At 45.1% G+C, this 23,752-nt stretch overlaps 1 protein-coding gene across 2 annotated transcripts in view; it reads left to right on the forward strand.

Moving 5' to 3' along the window:
• Positions 1-23,752, forward strand: part of SHROOM4 (shroom family member 4) — a 431,909-nt gene that overhangs the window by 103,172 nt on the left and 304,985 nt on the right. The window contains exon 1 of one of the 2 annotated variants that reach the window (XM_078663822.1): positions 11,045-11,130. The exons of the other annotated variant lie outside the window; for it this stretch is intronic. The gene's annotated coding sequence lies outside the window, so the exon portion shown is untranslated. Of the gene's footprint in view, positions 1-11,044; positions 11,131-23,752 lie in introns of those variants that run through there. 2 annotated transcript variants of the gene reach the window in all.

The raw sequence follows: 23,752 nt of genomic DNA on the forward strand, positions 1-23,752 counted from the left end.
TGCCTCCCTCAGTGCTCATTTTAAACGCCATCAAAGTCACACATGTTTAAATTACATCACAGGTATTTTCATTGGTTGGACTTACAGAATAGGCAGTGAGAAAGGGCTAACAGTTCCTGGTGAAAATACCGATGCTTTGGCCGCCATATCTGCAAGGCACTTAATCAAATGGTAATCCTTTCGTTTTGCCATGATTAGAAAGTTTTTAAGTCTCTCATAGACTATACCGCATCTGGTCTTGAATGGGATAGAAAACAATGTTTTTTTTTCCCTTCTGTTATACCTTTCTGCAGGCTGTCTTTTGTGGTCCTATGTCCAATAACAGTCTCTGTCCCACAAAACTGGACTGGTACCATATTGACAGTCTTTTAGTCCCTCGCCGCTGCAGTGGTTTTAGATAGCACACATTCCCACAGGTCGTAGTCTGTATGACAGCAATCCATCAATTAAATAATTGACGACCAGTCAGGTCGGTAGGATAGTGCTGCGTTTCAGTCGCAGCGGTTCTGGCAGTAATTGAATTTAATGCTCCCAAGTTCACCCAGTGCTGCCTAACTCTTGACGGGTGCTGTCTCCTGCAAACGTGAGGGTGAATCACGTAAATGATTACAGATATATATATATATATATATATATATATATATATATATATATATATATATATATATATAGCTCCAAGGTTCCCACCTGTTGGAGACGCACTCTGACATCCACTGCAGCAACCCTCATAAGGTGAAAGCCGCATCAGCGGGCGGATCCAGTTTACAGCATGCCTGTCGATTCACGCCTGATGCGTTTCGTGCTCATTGCACTCTTCAGAGGCGCGACAGTCATCTTGGCATAGAGGCCACACCTACTTAAAAATATGAGCCCTCCAATGGGCGACTCGAATGAGTCTGCGTTGGTTTGTGGGTCTTGTAGTGTGTGCCTCAGTTATGTGCCACTGTTTGAGATATATATATATATATCAAACAGCGCTCAGGAATCAGTTCATCAATTTATTGCATGCCACACATAATATAGAGACGCGTTTCGACAGTTTTCTGCGTTTTTTAATATATACAATCTGCCATCTTCCTGGGATCGCCGAGTAAAAAGATGCTGTCACTTGTATCCCCTGAGTTGCAGACCCTGAATAAAGCAAAAGTGATCATGGGAGCCAGCATATAGTCAACAGTCATGTACAGGGTGAGAACATTTGATACATTAGTCCAATAACGCCTTTCCTTCTAAGAGCATTGGGAAGGACAGGTGGTGGATAGGGGAAAGAGGCAAGGAAGTAAGGCGAAGACAAGGGAAAGGATAGGAAAACAAGTGGTGTGCGGGAGGTTGCAGGAGCTTCAGGTGGGTCCCTTGTAAACCCACGGTCCAGTCACCAGAACTAACCATGGAAACCTTAGGGCTCTCATAATGGCACGTTAGCATTTGGAAGACATTAAGCAGTGCAGTGCACATCAATTTTATTCTGACCTTTACCTCCTCCCTCCACCACATCATTTTGCATGTGCAGTTTTGTTGCCTTTTGTCCAGGAAATGCACCAACTCCACAAGGGCAAAGGTGTTGATCTTGCAGTCCTGTCTCACCCTCCTCTGCAACGAATACAAGACCGAATAGGTGATACCCAGAGTCTGTTAACCCCTTCGACGCTCATGACGAGCTGGGCTCGTCATGAGGTAGCCTCCTCTTTACAGATTCCCAGCGTACGGGCGGAATTCCGCCCGCACGCATGCGGTTAATGTTGCACAATCTGGAGCATCTTCCTTTGAGTCTGTGTGCCCAAGCTAAGACCCAACAGTAGGAGAGTTCTACCACTCTAGAGTGCAGCACAGCTCCTCACATTACCCAGAGCTGTCCACAATGGCATGGAAATCGACCTGCTCACTGAATTCCTCTGTGACACATCCTACTCTGCTCTTCGCCTGTTAAACGGCCAAGCCCCTTCCTTTATAGAGGGTTCCATCCCTGACATCTTATGATCCACTTTTGCTAAGCAGGATAATACTGCTGCAGACATCTTTTCCGCCGGGTCCGGATGTGTCAAAAAAACTTGCAGCTCTTCTGTCTTTCCCGTCCCTCCCTCCAGTAACTCACTAATTTGTATGTATTCCTCAGGTGCACACACCGTGTTCCCCTCGATTTCTAGTCGAAACAAGCATTAGCAAAACCAATGTCTCGTCTTTTTGACATTTTGACTTTGCCAATGCTTTTAGCCATTGAGGCTGTTTTGCTGATGCTGTGCAGAATTGACAAAAAAAGTAAAGAAAAGACGTGCAAAGACACAAGAATTCACATGCAACACAACGCATTCATACATACATGATGCAGGTCCCATTTTAATTTTTTGTTTTATTTCCCGTTCCAAGATGGTGAGCACCACCTGGAGCAGTAAATTAAAATAAAAATATTTTTTTTCCTTCTCACTGACCCCTTCCTCGTCGGCAGGGGGATGTGACCGTAGTGTCCGTTGTAGCCTTTACTCTTCCTTCTATCCTTGGAACCCCTGCTGCGTCTCTACGTAAATCGGAGCAGATAATAGAAGCCCAGTCCTTGAGGCCGATCAACACTCTATCTTTATGCGGACGATATTCTGCTCACGCTCTCTTCCCTTACCACCTCCATTCTGGCTCTCCTAAATATGATCTCTGACTTTGTGGCGCTATCTGGATATAAGATTACCTGGGGAAAGAGCGAGGCCCTGCCGCTCTCGTAAATGACAACTAGGGCAGTCATAGACGGCTGCCAGTTTCAATGGAAATCCTCAAGTACCTGGGAATCTACATCAACCAGGGCCTAGATCAGGGGTAGTGGACAACATCGAGCCACTCTTGGAGAGGACGAGACATGACTACGCCAAGTGGTCACAACTCAACCTCTCGTTATGAGGCAGGGCACAGGCAGTAAAAATAATGACACTCTTGAGGTTCACGTATGTACTGGAAATGCTCCCACTGGCAACAGCGCCTAAGACACTATGGCTCATAGACTATGGAACTCAGCCTTTTATATGGGGGAAGTCAAGACCTCAAATGGCCATAGGCAAACATAGCTCACAAGTCTTGCGGTGGTCTAGGACTTCTCTTTGTTGAACACTATTGCATGGCCTTGCACCTGGCACAGTTAGCCTACATGCAACCTAATCTGCAAGATAAGGCTGACACATTCCTCCTCACATGGTCACCCGTCCAGCGCAGTGACCGATGATGACTGACCGGCACACCGGCTGTGGCCCCAGCTACCCAACTCCCATACCCCCTCCCCCACCTCTCTCCCTCTCCCCCGCCCCCGATTGTGCCATTTAAACTCACAGCCTCTGCCCTATCTGGTGCCCACCCCGTGATCCTCTCCGCCCCACCCTCCCTGTTTCCCAACTTCCCCCCATGGCAATACCCTCTCATTTCTTACATCCTACTTGTCCTTTTCCCTTGTCACCTGGTAACCAGGCAAACAGATAAGGAAACGTGTTTTAACGTGTGCATTTTTTGTACTCATTTGTGCATTCAGGTTATCAAAGTGCGGTGACAAATGTGTTTATGTACCACTTTGGTAAATAAATAAATGAATGGACATATATATATATATATATATATATATATATATATATATATATATATATATATATATATATATCGAAGCTCCTGTACACCAATGAACACGGGTCACTCTTAGCGGTGGGTGCTGTGACGCGGCGGTGTCCCGCGTGTTAAATAGACGCTCCAATTTCCCTCTTTTCGGAGAAAATACAGCACTCGCGGGTTACTTTGCAATCAGCAACAGGTTTATTACAAACAAACGCGTTTCGGGACCAGGTCCCTTCGTCAGTGTTCGTTTTTAAAGAACGCGATGCAACTCTTTTTACCATGTCGGTTTGGTCATGATCACAAACAAAGGACTAATGCAAATACTCATTTTTGCACGCCATCTTTTAGTGTCCCCCACTAGCAATATCAATATTGTATAGTGTTAGAGGCTATTTAACAATCAAAGCCGTGTATCGGCAAAAGTGAAGGAAGGCTAAAAAAGATGATATTTACACATACAATTCATTTTTGTAACCATTAACGCCACATACCTTTACACATTAACTTTCTGAGATGAAACAACGCTATGAAACCACAGCATCAGTGAGCATACGTGTATCGTATACCCATCAATTTGTACACAATCTTGCCGTGTATCGCAGTTCACAGTTACTAATATTCTATACAAAGAGAGCCTCAGTATCATAGGTACAATCATTATTTACATCAACCCAGGTGAGAGGCCAATTCTTCTCCCATATAAGACCCTTCGGAGTCCTACTCTGCAGATCTATAATATATCTGGATTCCAGCCTCCTAAGTATCTGCAGTTTGTTTCCGCCTCTTGGATTGTCCACTAAGCAGTCCAAGCAAAAATATGTTAACAGGTCCCTGTTACTATTATGCTTGAACTAAGCGATCTAGCTCTTCTGAAAGTGATCAGAGGGGTAACAGGTATGTCTGGTCCCACAATTTGATCTGTCCTTAAAAGGTGCCAGTGCGTGGTCATGACTACGCACTGGCACCTTTTAAGGACAGATCAAGAGCTAGATCGCTTAGTGACCAGTTAGTACATAGCCACTTGATGCCAGTAGCGAAACAGAAAGGCACTCTGAAGGAGGCATGGGGTTTTTTCCCTTGTGGGAAATGCAAAGCATGTTCAGCCAGTAAAAGAACTCTGACCTACGATGTGCCAGGATGTAAGGGAGGCAAGAAAATTAAGAAATTTATGTCTTGCCATACTGACCATGCGGTGTACTGCTTAATGTGTCCATGCCAACTTAGATACGTTGGTAGCACCATAAATCCAGTGAAACTGAGGGTGTTCGAACACATGCGGGCAATCGTGAATAAAGACTTCTCTTATCCGGTTGCCCGACATTTTGCAATCAAGCATAATAGTAACAGGGACCTGTTAAGATATTTTTGCTTGGACTGCGTAGTGGACAATCCAAGAGGCGGAAACAAACTGCAGATACTTAGGAGGCTGGAATCCAGATATATTATAGATCTGGAGAGTAGGACTCCGAAGGGTCTTAATATGGGAGAAGAATTGGCCTCTCACCTGGGTTGATGTAAATAATGATTGTACCTATGATACTGAGGCTCTCTTTGTGTAGAATATTAGTAACTGTGAACATGAGTTTTGAATAATTGGACACATTTTGAAGATGCATTTATGGGAAACCATGTTGGATATTTGTTAGCTTTGAGGCTCTATTGTTTTTTCTGAGATAACCTGGCAGCATGAGGCTGCCCATGCCGATACACGGCAAGATTGTGTACAAATTGATGGGTAAACGATACACGTATGCTCACTGACGCTGTGGTTTCATAGCGTTGTTTCATCTCAGAAAGTTAATGTGTAAATATCATCTTTTTTAGCCTTCCTTCACTTTTGCCGATACACGGCTTTGATTGGTAAATAGCCTCTAACACTATACAATATTGATATTGCTAGTGGGGGACACTCAAAGATGGCGTGCAAAAATGAGTGTTTGCATTAGTCCTTTGTTTGTGATCATGACCAAACCGACATGGTAAAAAGAGTTGCATCGCGTTCTTTAAAAACGAACACTGACGAAGGGACCTGGTCCCGAAACGCGTTTGTTTGTAATAAACCTGTTGCTGATTGCAAAGTAACCCGCGAGTGCTGTATTTTCTCCGAAAAGAGGGAAATTGGAGCGTCTATATATATATATATATATATATATATATATATATATATATATATATATATATATATATATATATATATATATAATCTCGCAGGATTTGCCTCAGCATCAGCTGCTCCAATTTTTCTTCGGAAAGACGAAGAGCGGACCCAAAGTTCTTGGTGCAATTCAATTAATTTTTATTAGATGCCCAGCATGTCCGCCATAATGCGTTTCAACCCCCAACTCTGGCCTTGATCACATGACAAGTGTGTATATATATATATATATATATATATATATATATATATATATATATATATATAATCCCTCTTCTGAGGTCAAAGAAACAGGCACCAACTCCGTGGGATGAAGATCAAAAGAAAATATTTATTCCATGCGATACAGCATATATATATGTATATGTATATATATATATATATATATATATATATATATATGTATTTTTTTTACTCAAACCCCTCGTAGTGCATGCATCACAAGGATTGACGACACTCTGTACTGGCCAAAAATATTTTATTGGGTCAGCTGTTCGGACGCCAACAGCTGACCCAATAAAATATTTGTGGCCAGTACAGAGTGTCATCAATCCTTGCGATGCATGCACTACGAGGAGTTTGAGAAAATTGTGAGGACCTGTCTTTGGTGGTCCGTGACGACGACACACCCGCTGTTCAGGCAGGCGGCGGCTTTACCAAAGTACGGAGGTTTGAAATATATATATCGGTTTTTTTTACATGCACAAAATCGCATTTTAGTAAAACTAAAAGGCCTGATAGCAAATGACAGCTGCCAGTAAACCAAAAAATTGTTTTTTTTTATTTGCGCTGGGACAGGAAGAGTGGGAGAGCAACAAAGGAGAGGGTGATGGGAGCAAGTGGGGAAAAAGACAACATGGGGGTTGCAGCAAAGAATAGTGGGCTGGGAACAAAGGAGTAATGGAGGAGCTTGAGTTGGGGTCTCAGAGAGGAAAAAACAGCCAAAAAAGAACAAGTAGGAAATATAACAGAGGACCTGGGGGATACAAGGGGGAGGGTGCCACCCAGAGCGTGCCAGGAGTTGGTATTTGAGGGTGGAAATAGCACATGAGGAAAAGAGCAAGAAAACATATGTACTTTCATTGAGTGGTTAAAAAAAGAAAGTAGTTTCCTGAATGTGATCTGTGGAAGGATACAAGCCATTCAGTCAAAATTATAGTAAAGAGGCTATGCTTCAGGGGAAAGATTAACACAAGATGAGCAAGGAGAGCCATTGAATAAGAAGCAAGCACATGAGTGACAAGAAAGTCAACCAATGGTAAGCAATGTACTGGCTCCAAGCCCACTAAGTTTTTGGTATGGTCCACAAGAGGTCTTTCAGCAACAGACAACTAAAAGCTGTCTGTAGCTGAGGCATAACAATTCATCCTGTATCTCTTTTGGTGTTTCTCAGGCATTTCAAGCAGTAAACCGCACTACAGTCAGAGGAGCCCAAGTCGAGTAACTGATGTCTCATACATGTCAACTCACACTCCTGTGGCAGGTGCAACCCTCTTTTCAATGATGTTCTTCCTCCTAAAATGCAACGTACCCCATAGACTTCCATATGGTCACCTTCTTTGCAAACCTACATCAGTCTCCGAAAATGTTTTTTCCTCCATGTGTTTTAATCATTTAGTGGAACACCTTCTAAGTTCTTAGACATCTGACCTCACTCTCATTTGAGAGCAATCCGGTTGACAGGTATGATGTCTGCCTCTCCTTCCTAAAGCACCTCCCCAGCTGCCCCACTGCCAGCTCCCATCTTTTTCTGGCTACCTAAGCCGGCACTAGCGCCAGTTACGGCAAGCAGCAGCCCACACCCCTGTCTCTGATGACTGACCTACGCCATAATCAGGGCCTCTGAAATTATGCGGCAGGGGAGGGCAAATTATGTGTAAGGGTTAAGTAAATTGTGCTGCTAGATAATGGAAATCAGGCAGCGTTTATGCAGCACATTTTGTGATAGTTTTACTTCATTATTTTGTCATTTTAAGCTTGTCTGAGCATTAGTTGTACCTCATTAGTACCAGTTTAACACCCAAATATAGCAATAAGCTAAAGAAATGTGACCAGTCAACCTTTTTAAAGGGCCTTCCACTGCGCTGCAATAGGTATCGCTGCGTTTTTACCAACTTTTGAACCATTTGAGCTAGGAAGAACATTTTTGGGGGTTAAAATCTGTAGAAAAAAATTGCTGTGGCCGCACAATTGCATAATTCCAGTAGCCCTGGCAATAGTATATCCCCAATTAAACACACGGAAGGTACCGGAAGTCTGAATTAGCTAGAGTAATTAGTTGGAACCTATAGAGTGTCCCACATGGAAGACAAAACCAAAATGTTAATGCAAAAGAAAAACATAAGTACAAAAGAGAGACCAGGAGAAAATGTACAGAGTCCTAAGCTGGAAAGTGTACCCATCAGCCCACTCATTAGTGGAACTTCGTCATCTGGGTTTTTCTCATTGAAAAAGTGGTGTCCAATATGCCCTTCCTCAGGACAAACCTGAGGCTAGCAATTCTTGGACCCAATGGTTGAACCCTCAACCAAGGCAGATGACCGAGTATAGGCTAGAGGGGCAAAGTTGCAGTGCTCAAAAATTGTGAAACAAAGGAAGGAAAGAAACATAATCCAAGTGATTAAAAATACCTATCTTGATGTCATAAGAAAATTGTATTAAGTCTGTCCATCAAGGTGGTATGATTAAAAGCAGAGTGATAATAGCATGCAAGGAATTGCTATTCACCATGAGTGTTATCTGGTCAACATGTTTCAGCCTTGATAGGCTTTCGTCAGGACCTATGATGCACTACTGCAACACTTACTTATCGTGCTGTGATTGAAAATCTACAGATCATTTCCAATTCTCCGTGAGAATTGGTGTGTCTTCTCCTGTATATATGAAAATGAGGAAACAGAAACAAGAAAAAGAAAAAGTTAAAGTATCCTTACAAACTGTCATGTACATATATGAATTGGTTGTTACACGAAGTTGTCACATTCAACTCACCCAAATTGAAGGGAGGAAAAACCTCGCCTCACCTGGCAACCGCTCAGGATAAAGGAGGCCACGCACTAAAAAGTAGAGCATTATTTTTAGTTCCTCTTAAGACTGCACAGTCCAAGGAGTATTTCAACAGTGATACAAAGAGGGCAATACGGGAAGCCGCGGGAAGGATGACACTCCAAACCCAAGGATAAAAATAACTCAACTAATGGTATTCATCAGCTTTGTTTCCCATAAGGGTGGTTAAAGCAGCAGAATAAATATGTGCAGACAAGCTGTGTATATTTGCCATTTAAGAAGAGTAAATCTCTGGTGATGGTAAATTATACTAATGAACAACTAGCTCATTAAAACAAGAGGTCGATTTAGAGAGAATGTTAGTCTCTCTATGAGTGAGGAAAATAAAGCTTTTAAATCCTCTATTAGACCTACATCACGCAGCCTGCCCAAGCATCGCATAGCACACAGCGCGCCCTTACCTCTCCGTCGTTGCCACGATAAGTAAGTGTTGCAGTAGTGCATCATAGGTCCTGATGAAAGCCTATCAAGGCTGAAACATGTTGACCAGATAACACTCATGGTGAATAGCAATTCCTTGCATGCTATTATCACTCTGCTTTTAATCATACCACCTTGATGGACAGACTTAATAAAATTTTCTTATGACATCAAGATAGGTATTTTTAATCACTTGGATTATGTTTCTTTCCTTCCTTTGTTTCACAATTTTTGAGCACTGCAACTTTGCCCCTCTAGCCTATACTCGGTCATCTGCCTTGGTTGAGGGTTCAACCATTGGGTCCAAGAATTGCTAGCCTCAGGTTTGTCCTGAGGAAGGGCATATTGGACACCACTTTTTCAATGAGAAAAACCCAGATGACGAAGTTCCACTAATGAGTGGGCTGATGGGTACACTTTCCAGCTTAGGACTCTGTACCTTTTCTCCTGGTCTCTCTTTTGTACTTATGTTTTTCTTTTGCATTAACATTTTGGTTTTGTCTTCCATGTGGGACACTCTATAGGTTCCAACTAATTACTCTAGCTAATTCAGACTTCCGGTACCTTCCGTGTGTTTAATTGTCTAGTTGGGGGACAAGGTACCAGAAGGTCTATAAAAACATTTCCCCTCAGGCCCTCCACCACTTTTGTGTTTATTCAATAGTATATCCCCACCAAAGGCACCCACAGCCCACCTCTCACACAGGCAAGGCCAGCGCCCCACACACCGCAACACGCTAGTGGTGCCATCTTCAATTGAGTGCCGCAAGGAGGGGAGATGGTGGTGGCAGCGGCAACCATAACCATAACCATACTCGCTGCGTCTTCACACCTTCCTATCATATTGGCTCCATAAGCACCGCTACATCAGACCCAGGGTAAAGCGGCTCTGTAGGCTGGCCCCGGGCCGCAGAGGACGGCCACAGCGCTCATTCCGTAGGTCACCAGGCCCTGCCCCAAAACTTTCCTGGTGAAACCATAAAGTGTGGTTGTTTATTCAAAAACCTCATGTCACAGTATAGCAATAGGTTTTGGGAACATCTGACTATTTCTGGGGGAATGCGTTTTGTTTCTGATTGTACAGTAGTTCTGTTCCCTTGGGTCTAGGCTGCTACGGGTGGGGGTGGGGAGCTGTTCATATCTATATAGTATGTCGAAAACCCTCGCCCACAGAATTCCAGCTCCGGTTTGTGGGCCTGACTTGTCTACGCGGAAGACATTCCTTCTGGAACGTTTCCTGGTGCTCTTGTCTCGCACCGGGACATTGGCCACCCCTTAAAAGGCTGTCTTTCTGGCTACAAGCCTCAATCTGCCTCCCTTCTCTGGTTTTCTGCCTCCTCTTTCCTTCTCCCATCCCCTCGGACTGGCATTTTCCTTGCCTTTCGCGTGACTATTTTTGTCGGCTTTGTTCCCGCTCCCTGCCCTCGCGCCTGCTCTCTCTGCGGCTGGCTGGCTTCCTAGATCGAAAGCTGCGATACAGAAGCTGCCTTGTGTGGCTTCGACACGCGCTGGCTCTGGGCCTGCGTCTGGCAGCGCTCGGAGCCCTGCAACAGGCTGGGCATTTAGGCCCCAGCCCATGGAGTGGCGGCGAGCGAGCGAGGGCGGAGGAGGTGCCGAAGAATCGGCCACTGTCTGCGCGCCGCGGTCCTGACAGCAGCAGGCTGAAGCCAGCCGATGGCGAGGCTGGCTGGGGGCGCAGGGGACCCGTGCGGGAGCGCCCAAGGCGCCCACCTTCGTCACCAAGGCGCTACCACAGAGGGCGCCCACCTTCGTCATCAAGGCGCTACCACATCCTAAAAAGATTAAGGATTCAGCTCTCTACAGTGGATTATGATGCATTGTGATTGGAAAGGTGTTTACTCCAACTTTTGTGGCAGTAAAAGCTTCGCTGATGAAAAAAGAAGAAAGAGGTACTGTGGAATTTTGCATTCGTTAAAAGTTCTGTCCTAAAGTGTCCCGTTGTAGGGTCCTGTCGGAGAGTGCTGTTGTGAGCGCGAGAGATGCAGCCCAGCACGTGGTATATTTGTCTGTTTTGGACGCTTGTGCAATATTTTGTCTGAGCTTTTCTGCTGGATGTTGTGACTGTTATGTATGGCTCGAGGCTGTCCACTTATAAGACAGAGCTGTGCAGTGCTGGCCGGATGCGGGTGTGTTGGTTTGTCTCACGTGCAGTGTTAAGAGTTTGTGCGTGTCCTAAAAGTCCTGAGAGGGGAAAGCTGAGCGAAGGCGGTAAGTCGGCTGGGGAGGGGGGAGTGCACCAGAATTCAGCATGCACTCTTGACTTTTGTCAATAGGTGCTGCATAGTTTTTCTTTCCTCCTAAATTATTAAATATTGTAATAATGAGCAGTGGGACGTTTGTTTATACGTGATTGAACGGACTGGAAGCTTTGTTTTTTTTTTTAAAGGAAGCAGGGGCTTTGATTGACCGTCAGAGAATGCACAGTGTTTGTGTTGGTGAAGAAACTCTCCCAGTCCAAGGAAAAGCAGGGGCTGGCTTGGATTCCAAATGGAATGGCTCCCTGTCTTGTGTGGTGGGCTTGTCTGCGGATCTAGGTGCAAGACTAAGGAAGTGAGTTCCAGGTTTAATTTTTTAGGTGTAACTTTTAGTTATTAACTTAGGGACAACTTAAGCATCTCTCGTCAGTCATTGGGCCACTTGCAATGTGTGATGGATTTTTGGCTGAGCGCATGCGCACATCTGCCTAAAAAGAAGTGCACTTAAGTACTATGCGTGGTCTGCAAATACTTTGCCAGCACTTTTTTTTTGTAGTCTTTATAGATTTTTCATTTTTTTAGTCACCCATTTGTGTTTAAACTTTGTTGTGGTTAGTTATGCCAAGGCAAAAGTAACCTTTGGAATCATATTTTCCTGTGACTAAAAAAGGTTTCTATACTCGGTCCAAGTACACCGCTCTGTGTCTTTGAAATTATACAGAAAGGTATGTTTTTATGTGAAAAATGTTAATTGCACGTATATGGCTGCCACATTTATGTTGGAAGTTTTCTTTTTTCCTCTTTTTATTTTTGTGGCATATTCTTGCAATAAAAATTTAAAAATGCACATGTAACCACCCCGCTAGATTGACAAGTCAGACCTACTGGCTTTATACTGTGATTATGATGTCTCTATGCACCTCTGTTTTTAGTGCATATAGATTAGGTGACATAAAGATAGTCAATTAGCCAAGATCACACAATCATTGGTTGAGCGAGAGACGCCGGGAATAAAACTTAAGTTCTTCTGTCTCCACAGCACCTTAATCACTAGGCTCAGTTGGAGGCACTCAGTACCCTCCGTCAGGGCACTTTACCCTTGGGCACACAGTTTAAAAAGAAGCACATTTCAACCAGATCTGGGTTTTCTCTGTGGCAAAAGCCCATGTACACTCAATGTGCCCTTTGCATCATAACTGAAACAGAACCAGGATAGAAACGAAGGCAGATGGAAAGAACTGCAACCTATTTCATGTATGTGCCAAGACTATGGCATGCCCTCAGTCTCTCCATGAGTTCACACGCGCCTCAAGAAATTGATGAAAACTGAAAAACTCAAGATCGCTTTCTGAACTGACCTTTCAGGTTCTCAGGCGCCTGCGCTGAGATCTCAGGCCTTAGACACCTGCCGTCCCTGATTGGACGCATTGTCCCCCCACACCACTTTATTCTGATTGGATTCTGTTCCTGTGTCCTTTGCACTCTGAAGTAAATGAAAGTGTACACACAGTGCTTGATAAAACTCTTGCAGAATACCAGTGGCTATTCCTTTAATACCAGAATGTCATCTGCCGACTTTTTGTTATTCCTGTGTTTGTGGTGAACATCTGAGTCACAGAAACACTTGTTCAAGCTTTTCATGCAGTTTTCTTTGCCTGAGCATCTGTTCGCTTCTAGAGCCTCTGATGTTCTCACAAAACAAATTCTTGTGGTTGTCTTTTAGTAAAAACGAGTCAAGCTGGGCTAACTTTGGAATCTCTTGTCTGCGGCTTGTTCAGCAGCTAAAAGAACAATTTTGTTTATTTAGATGTTTTGTGATGTTCTCGTTGTCTTCGTGCCATTACTTCATCGTGCTAATATGCGCTCACAGCTGGTTACAGGTATCATATCATGAGGGTGACTATAGGCCAAGCCTGGTTTTTAATCTATCTGCACCAGGCATGCTGGGATTTGTAGACCCAAATATATGATGCATATTTATCATTGGTAAAGTGAAACTACAAGTCCATGCATACCTACTGCTGTTGGCTGAAACATCTTTAATTTATTATGAGTTTTATAAAGCTGCGCACATTACCTTCTGGCCACTGTAAATCGTTGTGGAAAACTAGTGGTCCCAAATTGGAACAAGCATTTGCAATGCAATAGGTCTCGCATTTACTAGAGTTTGAGCTATTGGCATTGTAGATTACAATGCCTTTTATTAATGTGTTGGTTTTTTAAACAAATAAATAAAAGGCATTCTCATTTACAATGCCAATAGCATAAACTCTCGTAAATGCGAGACCTATTACATTGTTAGAGTGAGAGGCTGGGCTAGAGAAACACACATACAGTGTAATGAGTGCCCAAGACATAATGGTAGGTCTAGACTTAGTCACTGAGCCATACTGTCCGAGTTTTCCTCACCCTTGCAAACAAGCATTTGCAATGCAATGGGTCTCGCATTAGGAAAGTTTGAGCTATTGGTATTGTAAATGGCAAAGTTTTTATTTGGGTAAGAGTGGTCTGCTTAATTCAGACACTCTGTTCATCACCACCCCCTTTTCTGAATCGTTTTTGGCCACTATAGGTGTGGCAGGGTATACTCAGACATGAGTCCCTTGCTCACTGCTCCATCAGGATTCAAGCAAGCCGGGCCGACGAGGCTGAAATGCCAGAAACCGGTCCCCGGTAGCTTGTCTCCTTTCTGGTGAAGAATTGGCTTGGTAGTTTGGTCTGCCCTGTTCCCATGATGCACTGGGCCAGGGACAGACTAATTTGCATATAGCCAGGTTCTGAGCTGGGATGGGGCAGTGAGCTAAATAACGGTGATGGATCAAGCCCTGATCTTTGGACTGGGTAAGAGTGGTCTGCTTAATTCAGACACTCTGTTCATCACCACCCCCTTTTCTGAATCGTTTTTGGCCACTATAGGTGTGGCAGGGTATACTCAGACATGAGTCCCTTGCTCACTGCTCCATCAGGATTCAAGCAAGCCAGGCCGACGAGGCTGAAATGCCAGAAACCGGTCCCCGGTAGCTTGTCTCCTTTCTGGTGAAGAATTGGCTTGGTAGTTTGGTCTGCCCTGTTCCCATGATGCACTGGGCCAGGGACAGACTAATTTGCATATAGCCAGGTTCTGAGCTGGGATGGGGCAGTGAGCTAAATAACGGTGATGGATCAAGCCCTGATCTTTGGACTGGGTAAGAGTGGTCTGCTTAATTCAGACACTCTGTTCATCACCACCCCCTTTTCTGAATCGTTTTTGGCCACTATAGGTGTGGCAGGGTATACTCAGACATGAGTTCCTTGCTCACTGCTCCATCAGGATTCAAGCAAGCCGGGCCGACGAGGCTGAAATGCCAGAAACCGGTCCCCGGTAGCTTGTCTCCTTTCTGGTGAAGAATTGGCTTGGTAGTTTTGTCTGCCCTGTTCCCATGATGCTCTGGGCCAGGGACAGACTAATTTGCATATAGCCAGGTTCTGAGCTGGGATGGGGCAGTGAGCTAAATAACGGTGATGGATCAAGCCCTGATCTTTGGACTGGGTAAGAGTGGTCTGCTTAATTCAGACACTCTGTTCATCACCACCCCCTTTTCTGAATCGTTTTTGGCCACTATAGGTGTGGCAGGGTATACTCAGACATGAGTCCCTTGCTCACTGCTCCATCAGGATTCAAGCAAGCCGGGCAGACGAGGCTGAAATGCCAGAAACCGGTCCCCGGTAGCTTGTCTCCTTTCTGGTGAAGAATTGGCTTGGTAGTTTGGTCTGCCCTGTTCCCATGATGCACTGGGCCAGGGACAGACTAATTTGCATATAGCCAGGTTCTGAGCTGGGATGGGGCAGTGAGCTAAATAACGGTGATGGATCAAGCCCTGATCTTTGGACTGGGTAAGAGTGGTCTGCTTAATTCAGACACTCTGTTCATCACCACCCCCTTTTCTGAAGTCTTCATTACATGGGCATTCTTACTGGTCTCCGAGTAATGGTTAATGTAAGGCAGCCATTTGAAAAATAAAAATATTATTGCTTTTTAACTGAGTCCAGCAGCCAAGAATACCGTTGTCAGTACTTCATTACCTTCCCTATCATCTCTTCCATCACAGCCACTGCATGCAGAAACAAATGTACTGCAGTTATCAATAGCCAATATATTTACGGTAATTTCAAGAATAAGTGAATTAGTTTATGTTGGTGACCTCCCTTGCTGAAAGAGATGACAGAAGAATAGGCCAGCAGTAAAGGGAGCCCTTTGTCCGGAATGTCGTGGTGTTGATGACCTTTCTTATTTAGCTTGATTTCTCTGAAGCAAAAAAGGTGACATTTGAAGAAACGCAAATGCCCTACGTCTGCTTGTGTCTTGATTTTAGGATGTAGGTTAGGCAAGCAAGGATGTATTCCAGTGTGAAAGCGATCTATTTTTAATGTTTTAATGAATCTGCAGATCAGTAATGTGTGTGGCGATATAGCCCCTTTCTCCAACATTCCTCAATTATGTCAAATGCTTCAAATCCGAGCAGAGCAAAAATACTTTCCTGACCAAATGCATTTTTACTGGTCCCTTCTGTATGCCTGTCTTGCCTTAAGCAAAAAAAACGGAAGTCAGGCACTTTTGCCTGAGACGGGGGCGGGGCCTGCAATCCGGCAGGAAGTCCCGCCCGCCGCCGCCGAGGAAGAAGTGTGGAGCCGGCCGACTGATCGCCTCTCCGCAGCCCGGGGCTCCCAGGTGCTGGAGGGAGCCCCGGAAGTGAAGTCCTGCCCCCTGGTACCAGCGCTGCCGTAGATGAGACACTGAACACGCCGAAAGAGCCCGGTAAGTGGTGGGGGTGGGAGCGGGGGGGCATGTGTGTGCGCGCACGCGCGCGTGCGGGGGGGGGCGCTGTGTATGTGTGTGTGCGTGCGTGCGTGTGTGTGTGTATGTGTCTTGGAGTGCGTGTGTGTGACTGGGGGAGGGGGTGTGTGTGTGAGCGAGTGTCTGTCTGGCGCGAGACGGGACGTGCGCGTTCGCGCACACAAATCCAGGAAGAAAGCGCGTACCACTTTCTTGTCCGTCCTTCCCCCCAGACTGATCACTATACGTCTCCAGCTGGACACATGCATCCTTGCGGATGCATTACCAGCGAGACCCAAAAAGGGACATGTACATGTCTAGTCTAGCCGAAAGAAGGATGACCGGATACAACTAGATTCTTCTGGAGCCATTTGATAGTATTTGAGGTTTGAACATATAAAATTCTGCCCCATGGTTCCCAGTAAAGGTATTTTATGAATCACAAAACAAAAGGAAACAATCTACTTTCTTTTGCAATTTGTTGAGCTGAAGTTTGAAGACTGTAGAGCATTGGCAAGACCCCTTGATCCTAGAACCTCGTGTTAGTCCCTCAGCCCTCTTGCTGCTGATTCACTCTCTCACATTTGCCCTCTCTCTTGCCTCCTCGCCCACACCCGTACCCCTGTCTACACATTCTTACCCATTACCAGCACTCACTCCCACTGTATCGAGATTCACTCATTCCTCTCAAGCGGTCTAGTCTTTCTCAATCTAAGCTCTCTCCCTTTCTCTCTTGGTTGCCCCGCCCACTCTCACTCTCATACCCACACCTTCCATCCACTCTCACTCCCCAGATCCACTGTCACACCCTTACACTCTTCCTTCCATCTCTCACCCTCCCTCTCACCATTTGTGAAATCAAATGATCATTCAGCCATTTTTCTGCAGATAAAACAAAATCACCCAACACGGAGATACAGCCTTGGTTGCAGGAAGGGTCCATCCTTCCTACTTTTCTTCCTTTGTGAAGATTTATTACATTGACACAATGCTTTGCCGCACCCAGTTGGCTGCTTCAGAGCACTACAAGAGTATTTATTTCACACATTTAGACTGAAATGTAAGATTACTGAAGTCGAATGAGCTATGTGCAAACCCAGAGTATTCACAACAGGCTTGTGCCTCGGAAACACAGATTGGGTGGCGAATAGTCAGTTCTGCTTAAAATATGACTGACTAACTCTTCCCCAGCCCTATCTGCTCTTCCCTGCGCCTCTACAAGACTACTTTTTACTTTAATACAGTATAACATAAGTGTTACTACCTAGTGGTTCCTTGTCTTAGCATTCACAGAGGCAGTTAATCACAGCATGTTAGAACAATACACTTTGGTTGAACAACATTTTCTTGTTACAGAAAACGGAAATCAGGGTGATAAAGTGTATGATGTTCTTAGCTTCATCTTCTTCACGTGTTCTGGATAGAAAAAAAGCAGTATGTTTCACACAAAAACTCCACTTGTGTTTAGGTCTCGCGTTGTCAGACAACCCAAGCCGCGTGGTTGCAAAAGAGCTGTTGTGAACTTATAGTCAGCTTAGAGCCTGCCCATTGCTTACCATTGGTTGGTTTTATTGTGAATCTCAGCTTTTTATTCATTGTCTTGGTTAAGCAAATTTAGAAACGAACTGAACTTGGTTAAGCATTCCATGTGAATGGATGTGTTTTCCACCTGTCTACCCTATGTACGTCTTTTCCACCCGCCATGCTCTGTCGATGGTGCTCACGTGTGCTTCTCCCCTGCAACACTCTGTGTTGTGTACGCCCTTGCATGCTTCTCATCACCAAGTCGCTTTCTCGCTTGAGTGCTTCTGCCCCAAATGCAGCTTTTCCCTTCCCCGGCCCACCCCTCCCCATACCCTGCTTCCCTCCCTAATCTCCTGCTTCCCCTTGCAGCCCCCTTATCCACCACAGGCATTTTTCTTTTCTTTCATTTATTATTATTATTATTATAATTTTTTTTTTTTGCAGAGGACCAGGCAACAAATTGCTGCTACCCCATCCACCTTAAAAGCGCTTTAAGGCTATTTTTTTTTTTTTTAGTTTACTGTTCCATCTGGCTTGTTAAATATAAAAAAATGGCACCTGCATCATTATAGGTGTGCATGTACAATATGCCATGCACACGCTTACAGAATGACTAAGCTGCATCATCTTGTCTTTTTTTGTTTTTTGTTTTTCGCCATGCTACACAGTGGAGAAGTGTGGCTCACTGGTTAGAGCGGCAGACTCTGAAGCAGAGATCAGGCCCGAGACCAGGGTTCAAGTACCGACGCGGCAGGGTCTTGGGCTCAATGTCCGCAGACTCGATAATTCTCGCATCAGCGCCTACTCCAATCATGGGTCCCACGCTGCAACTCTGGGCAATAGCTTGCTTAATCTCCACAACGGCCCCAACAACACTGGGATGCCTGGCTTCACCTTGGGGGTGCCCAGGAGAGGCATCTCCCAGGGAGAGCCAGGAAGGGTTCCACAGCATTATACAGCGCCGGGACGCCCCGTTGGGGCAGCTGTGCGCTTTACAAAATACACTACATCTTGCCAATGCTGTCTAACATGAGCAAAAGAAATTGGCAAAGCCAATAGATCCCAAAGATGCTTGCTTTCCTATTGGATGGATATTATTAAATCGGTGAATACGCATATGCCGCAACCTGCAGAAACCATCCGCAGCTGGTCTCCTGGAATTTTCGCTATCCTTCCTACACCCTTTTACCAGCTCCCCTGCCTCCCTAGTCGGTTTCCCAGCCACCTGAAATCCTGCTGCCTATATGTGTGGAACTGTTGAGAAGTAAATATAACTGTCTTTATCCCAAGATCAGAGGGCGCAGGTTATTTCCACTGTGCAGTTACCAGGGAGTGTAGAAACAATACTCATAGCTTAATAATTCTCAGGTTTTGTGAAGTGGATGAGGTGACTCCATGAAGCGGCGGCCGGTGTGTCATGGAAAGGTCTCTGCATATGTTTTCCGAACCTGTGAATTTATGACCAGACCCCAACACCAATAAACCACTTATTTTTAGAGCACACTTCACATTTTTTTGGGTTGGATGTGAAAAGGTCTGTTGGAAACTTTGAGATATGGAGACTTTGCAGTAAATGGAAACCGTGACCAGGAGCGGTGAGTTGTTGGCCTAACATATCCCAGAAGTCTGAGGTGTGTTCTGATTGGTCATAGATGGGAGTGAGAAGGGTGGGGCTCCATCGTTCCCATAATCCCTCAGGGTCATTTTTCACCTGCAAAGAAAGAGAGTTTCCAAATTGCCACATCTGTGTTACACACCCTATGAAGCAATAGTTTATTGAATTTATCGGTTAATTGCTTCAAGCTTTTTCTCGTTAGGTTAACCTCAGAGTAGTTACATTCGGAGTCAGATTTTTATTGGTTTTCACTATCACCGGAGTGTTAAATTCATGTATTTCGGATATTAATTTCTTTCTTTTTCTGTAGTAACGTTGTGTGTGGTGCAAGGTAAGTTCATAACGTGTGTTGTATGAGGTGACACATGCGATAAGGGTAGGTTATCTTGGCCGCGTGGAGAGATATGAAGGGCAATGATGTAGTGCGTTGTGGTGAATAGGTGATGTGTGCAGAGATATTCATTTGATGTTGTGGTGATATGTTTTGCGTTGATTGTGTAAACATGTTGTATGGTGTGATATAATACAGCGTGGTGATACAGGTGTTCACTGTAAAACTGTAAGAGTAAAGAGAAACGACCGAGGGAGTGGGGGGAATTTTTTTGTCTAAGCATAGGGGTGTTCTGCAATAGTCACGATGTGGTGTGTGTTTGAGTTTACACACTCCTTGTCTGGCTGTTTGTGCTCAGGGCCCGACTGGGAACCACTACCGGCCCTGGCAAAGTGCTCGTCTGCCCCCCCGCCTTCCCACTCGTGCCGCCGAGCTCTTTGCTAGGGCCTGTTTTTGGCCAATTTTGCAGCTATGCTGCAGAAACGGCCCTGTAACAAAAATGGCCCCCAGGGGCCCAAAACCGGCCCCCACCCGTGCGGCGCACCGGGGGATTGCCCGGTGCCCACTATGGCCAGTCCGGCCCAGTTGTTTGTGCTGGGTTTGTTTCTGATCGTCCGAGGCCATGAAAATGGTTAGTTGCAGCATCAATGAATCAATCAGCATTTGTAAAGCGCAGCACTGTCACCCTGGGGGTATCTGGGCGCTGTGTCTCTGTCGAACAGCCAAGTCTTGAGTCTCTTCCTTGCCTGTGAGGAGCCCGTACAGAGCTGGAGGAGGAAGTCGTTCCAAGTCTTGGCTGCAATGTCGGAGAAGGAGCAGCCACTGCCACTGCTGCAGCTGCAATGGATGCGAGGGGCGTGTGCGAGGGCGAGTGAAGAGGAGTGTAGGTGTCTAGCGGGTTGGTGGAAGTTCACTGCATCTTCGTACCTGCCCAGTCTGCCTGCCCTTGCTTGTCCTGCTTCTAATTGTTAGTTTCTTTGCCCATCATATGAGGTGTCATTCTATGCACCATGGAAAGTGTTTCATCATTCACAGTTACCATATGCATGCATGTACCAAATACATATATTGGGGCTGATTCACACAGGGCTTCCACACTCGTGGCGGGGGCTGTGCAATGGGTAACTGCAGTACGGAGGTTCCGCCACGAGTGCGGCGGGCCTTTGTGAATCGGGCCCGTGACATTCACTGATACAAACAACAGGTAAAAACTGATCTATGGTTCTTACTCAAATGTAGCAAACCTGACATTATCTAGTTTTAGTTAGCAGCCATAATACACACGTCATAACTGGTGCTGTCCGCCATGTTTTTCTTCTGTTAACTGTTTTGTGTTACTGTGGAATTGGCACATTGGCTTTTTGAGCATGATGGACAATGTAAGTTACTATATGTGTTGTGCACTCTTTGGTAGCCGTAACGGGTGAATTTCAGTGGCTCGTCGCATTTGACCCAGAACCATAACTCTGTTTTCAACTCCGATTTTATTCAGTGAATGCCAGTCTTTTTTTATGCACTTAATTTCCACCCCTACCTGTGCTTAGCATTGTAGAGACTTGGCGCAGAGCCTGGTCTAAACCTTGGCTCTTCACCCAACCTGCCGTGGGTACCCAACGCCTGCTGCATGCAGTCCTTGGCCGTGCTTTGAAGCGGTTGAGCACAGGGCCTGGTTGCCTCCACCCAACCCTCCTCCTGCGTTAAACCCTGCTGTGCACTGCCTTCGACCAGGCCCTGCGCCCAAACTGCTCTGGATGCATGGCGCCCTCTGTGCACGGCTCTCTGCAAATCTGGTGCACGCTTCACCTTGAAGCTTGTTTCCTGATCGCCAGTTATGGACACTTATTCATGGCAGCCAAGATCTGCGGTACTAAAACTGGTACCGCGGTTCTGGAAGCCATTTTATGTGCCCATGACTAGTGACTTACCAATGACTTATGAATCCCACAATACCAAATGCATTAAAAAATGTATGCAAAAGGGGCCACCAATGTGGCCAAGGAGTCAGGCTGTCACTGCCCTGCCCGAGGAAATTGCAGTTTTTTTGCTGGGACACTCAAGGATGTGCCCCAATTCCTGAAATGGCTGCTGCAAAAGAACATTTTCTATTGCGACAGCCAATCAGATCACTTGCATGAGGGAGGAGATGGCGGCACAACAAGATGAATTACACGCAGGGGTTGGTTATCCGGAAGGCTACATGAATGAGTTACTTGAAGATTGTAGGCGCAGGGGTGTATGATCTTTTTCAACGTGTGTTTGGGTGCCTTGTGTCTGTGGACTTGCACTGCACAAAAGCCAGTCCTATTGGCTTTGTCAATAGTTGTCAGGCTTGAGTGAATCAGGCATGTGAACTGGACCGAAGGGTCGGTACTGATTCTGTATATTCATAAAAGCCAACTGTGGTATCTTCATTTCTATGCCATCCATTCTCCTCTTAGTGTTATGTCCCCTGCTGCTCAGCCAGAGTGACTGTGGTGTAATTAGAAAGCTGAGGTGTGCCTGTTGAGTGAATGTCAGTTAGAGGGCATGGGCTGAGCAGCACGGATGCTGATCCCGGCGGGGCTTCTTTACTGCCATCTTTACCTGTAACCTGTGACTACTATCTTAAGAATAAACCTTATCCTGTTGAGCATTTTAGCCTTGTAGGGTAGGTAGTGGTCGTTACTGTAATAATGGAAGGACAAGCCGCACAAATCAGCCTTATAGTCGCTGCCATACTGCAGGACTTGAGAAGCCAAAATGGAGCCATCGACTCATTGGACTCAAATGCCCCCTTCATGGGCATGTTTAACAAGTAGCAGAAGTCTGCATCGGACAATGCTTTATGAACTGATCTGTGGGCATGGGGACCCCCCACTTGGAGAAAGAAGGCATCAGTAGAAGGGATAGAACAAGTGTCTGCGTGTGCCACAATAAAGAGAGGCATCTGAGAGAGGCTGGGCAGACGTGCCAGCTTCCTGCCCTGGCAACCCAATGAAGCAAGCATTCAGAGGCAGTCTGGCTGAGACAAAGCTGTGCCAGTGTGCTGCCAGTTGAGATAAACGACTTTATTTCAGAATAGGATGTATAAAAAAATCATGAATTTTTCATTGCATATTTCCATATTCATCAAAAATTGGTCTTAAATATAAGTCTTTTTTTTTTACTAGAAGAGAAGCAAGTTTCCAATACTTAATATTCTGTATTGTAGAGTGTGACATGAATCCCAAGAACACAAGCAAAACAATCCCTTTTGATTCACTTTTTGAGAACTTTGTTAAGCCGAAAGAAAAACAGCGATGGCTAAAGTGGATGATGTGATCTTGCCTTATATTGATAAGTCAGTGAAAAAAGTTAAAAATTTGATATAGGAATACACAAAAGAGGAATTTTCTGCTTTCTTGCTCTCCGGGAAGGGTTTCTAGTTTGTTGTGATTGTTGCTACAGTAAAGTGCATTGGTAAATGTAACATGAATTGTCGGTAAACATCCTTTACAACGCATGCGTTACAACGCATGCCATTACCCTGCATTTTTTACTCTGCAAAATCTTTTACAACGCAGGGCTTTACACTGCAAACCATTACAGCGCATTCTCCAAAGTAACACCCCGGTGGAGTTAGAATAGTAAATTGCGTTGTAAAGCCCTGCGCTGTAAAAGATTTTGCAGAGTAAAAAATGCGGGGTTATGGCACGTGTTATAAAAGCATGTGGGATAAAGTGTCCTATTCCTTCATTCGTCTCAGAGTTGAGCTTGAGGCAGCTGTTCTTCATCTGGGGGGTGACAGTCTTCATCCCATCATGGAACTTGTTCTTGACAACTTTTGAACATTCAGTGCTGCTGTAACCAAATGTAATGGCACTTATTTTATTGATTTTGGATGGATTAAAGGCAGAGTCATACCTGCTGGTAATTAGACTGGACATTTCCAGATGTCTGTGGTGGGTGCTGAAGACAAGGAGGATAGTTGATTATGATGTCATCACTATAGAGCTAAGATCAGGTTCTTTACGGTTTTATTAATTACTTTCAAAATACTAACTTTTGACAAGAA

The sequence above is a fragment of the Lissotriton helveticus genome, chromosome 10 (assembly GCF_964261635.1).
Source record: "Lissotriton helveticus chromosome 10, aLisHel1.1, whole genome shotgun sequence".
NCBI lineage: Eukaryota > Metazoa > Chordata > Amphibia > Caudata > Salamandridae > Lissotriton > Lissotriton helveticus.